We start from the raw sequence: 3316 nt of genomic DNA, 5'->3' as shown, positions 1-3316 counted from the left end.
TCACTAGCTTTTCATTCTTCATCTGCTTTACAATGTTCTTACTCCACATTGTTCATCAAGAGTATTCACTCATTGCTGTACTCTTACATGCTTTGATACTTACTTCAGACCCTTAGGCATCGGAGTTGGGACATGATGAAATTAGGTTCTTCTTCCAACCTTGATTTAATATTTCTAATACTCATAAAGAATGTTGTATCTTACCGTGCTTCATATGTTGCATACCATCAACTATGCAGCAAAGTATGGTATATTATTTTGATTTAATATTTGTTCTCTTTTCTTTCGTTTTATTGTTGATGGATTCCTCAATAAGAGAATGACGTTAGTGGTAGTTGAAAAACTTAGAATCTTATATGATTGGCTCTAAATTCTTTTATATTTCATTGAAGTGTCCTATTTCTTTGAGCCTTTTTTTACCAAAAGAAAGTTCACGCAAGATAGTTGATTTATTATGAAATTATGCTTGATGAGAACCTTTTTTCTATCTGATAGACTGATAGCTTTGGTTTATGTTTTGCATCCTAAAACTCTCTTTTTATTTATTTATATATTTATTGTTAAATTCTCTAAAAATATAGGATACTGGGTTTCCCTTGACTGAAAGGGATCAGTTGGGACTTCGGGATCTCCTTCCTTCTCGTGTCATATCATTCGAGCATCAATATGAACGTTTCAGTAAGTTTGAGACTGATCTTTGGATATTATCTTCTAAGAACTATTTTAGCACTTTGGTGTTGCTTGATTTGTTCCTTGTAGTAACTAACTATGTTTAGTGACACAAGGCTTAGTTGTTGCTGTTCTTATAGCTATTTTATCTATGCTAATATCTAAGCTTTGAATTCCTGTTTCTTACTTGTCTCTAATTCCTTCTTCAGTAATCTTAAATCAGCTGATTATTTAATTTATTATTTTTTGTTCAGTGAATTCATACAGGTCCTTGGAGAAGAACACCCGAGGTCAATCAGATAAATTTGTTTCCTTAGCGAAATGAAGAATCTTAAATAGGCTGCATGATAGGAACGAGACTCTGTACTACAGAGTGAGTTTCATCACTAAGTTTTTAATCCTAGAGTATAAGGATATTTGATCTTATTTGTTACATGCCCTCTTCAGGTTCTTATTGATAATATTAAATAGTTTTCTCCAATAATCTATACTCCTACAGTTGGATTAGTGTGTCAAAATTATTCAGGGTTATATAGGGGCCCACGTGGAATGTATTTTAATGCCAAAGATAAAGGAGAGATGATGTCAATGATCTATAACTAGCCTGCAAATCAGGTAGTACTGAATTAACCCTGGTAAATGCCACACCTTTTTCTCTTCATTCGTGATTGAAATATGGCAATGGCTTTTTCCCCTTTCATTCTTCCCTTATGATATTTAAAAAGTATTGCTCAAGATTGTATCGGACTACTTAAAGCATGTTTAGCTTAGCATTTTGAAAGAACCAGGCCATGGTTTGGACATTTTGAAAGATAAAGTGAACAACTAAGACTTGAAATAATAATCACACTACTCTAAAAGTCCAACGTTTAATGCTAATAGAAGCACTATATAATCCTAATTTACCCGATATTGTTCCATGTTGGTTAGTGTTTTCTAGTTGGCGTTCCGTTGACGAGTTTTTATAAAATTGATATATATGTGTGTGTGTGTGTGTGTGTGTTGAAAACAATAATACTCCATCTTCTTTCGTTGATGATATTATGCATAAAATTGATATTAAGTTGTTTTTAATAAAATAATACTCCATCTTCTTTATATAGTTGAAAATTAGTCAAAATTTTGCACTCTTCAAACTTGTTTTTTTCTACTTGTTTCTAGTGAAGTTGTTGACATATTAAGTTTCTAATTAATGCATGTTCTGAGTTTATTATTTATGTGTTTCTTGTTCCAGGTTGGGGGGAGGGCTTTACTAGGCATCAATGTGACTCATTTAATAACTGAGTCATTCTTTTAGAGGGGTAAATTGATGGTCTTTGCAATCCCTCTATTATGTTAAGATACATTCTTAAAACTAAAAATACGATATTATTAGCTATTAAACATATATAACATCCTTATGTCATGACTATCATCTGCTAGCTCCAGCAAACTGATTTGCCTTGGTTTGTCTTCTGTTGTTCATGTATTGTGGGTGAATTTATTTTCTATTCTTTATTCAATCTATTAACCGGAATTCATATAAAATTGCAGGCTCTTGTGAAAAATTCAACTGATGCCATGAAGGAATTAAGGGTCCCTGAGATTTTACATTTGGTGAGTTATCTGCAATATGTAATTTAGACAGACATAGACATCTTGATTATTTCTAATTTAACATATTGAAAGTTATTGGTGAGTTATCTGCGATATGTAATGTTATATAGAATATAAGTCTAAGTTTAGTTATTTATCTTGTCTTGAGTCTTTATGTTAGAGGATTATTTATTATTTTGATAAGTTTGTAAACTCATTATCTAATATTTAGTATAAATTTTATTTTTATATTTAAAAGTTTATTTGTCTTGTCATTTATATTCTATATAAATTTTATTTCTATATTTATTTGCATTAATTGTTTACTATTTTTCAAATAAAAAATAATTAAAACATATCTATTAAAATCGATGAAATGGTTGTCGCTTTTATTGTTGCTTTTTAATTTCAAAATAGACAAGAAAAACCAAATATAGACAAAGAATCTGTTGGTATCTAAATAATAAAATCGACGGCAGGTGTGTCGATTTTATTGGATCAAATATCGACGGTAACGTTGTCGATTTTAGTAAGCATATTATAAACGAAAATATTGTCGATTTTATTGAATCAAATATCGACAAAGATGGCGTCGATTTTATATAATAATATTGACGGCACCGTTGTCGATTTTAGTAAGAATGTAAAATTTTCAAACTCATATTATAGACAGTCAGGCCGTCGATTTTATTAAATTATTATCGACGGTTAGGCAAGCCGTCGATTTTATTAGAATTTTGAAAAATCGACAAAATTTATAGCGACCACCTCCGCCGTTTATTTTGCCGTCGAAATTTAATATTATCGACGGCTAAGCCATCAATTTGGCCGTCGATTTTAATGATGTTTCTTGTCGTGGCGGTGGGATGGCAGTGCATCCGTGCAATAGAGGTTAGCGGCAATGACAGCAACACGCATGTGGCTATGGAGAAATGAATAAGAGTTTATGTGGTTGTTTTTTTATTCTAATTCTTATAAATATTTTTTTATCTTTTTATTGAATTTTTTTTAATTAACTGCATTTGGCTGCCGCACTAATTATTCTCTTATACTTTCTATAAAAAAAATTATA

The 3316-nt window shown here is 30.9% G+C and overlaps 1 long non-coding RNA gene across 1 annotated transcript; it reads left to right on the top strand.

Moving 5' to 3' along the window:
* The first annotated feature begins 585 nt into the window (after positions 1–585).
* Positions 586–2421, top strand: LOC130936652 (uncharacterized). The gene is made up of 3 exons (XR_009068142.1): positions 586–678; positions 924–1284; positions 2203–2421. It is a non-coding gene; the product is annotated as an uncharacterized LOC130936652 (long non-coding RNA).
* Positions 2422–3316: the final 895 nt, after the last annotated feature.

Source organism: Arachis stenosperma, chromosome 6, assembly GCF_014773155.1.
Source record: "Arachis stenosperma cultivar V10309 chromosome 6, arast.V10309.gnm1.PFL2, whole genome shotgun sequence".
NCBI classification, from domain to species: domain Eukaryota; kingdom Viridiplantae; phylum Streptophyta; class Magnoliopsida; order Fabales; family Fabaceae; genus Arachis; species Arachis stenosperma.
The sequence above is the reverse complement of the archived record's forward strand: the minus strand, read 5'-3'. Positions and strand labels throughout refer to the sequence as shown.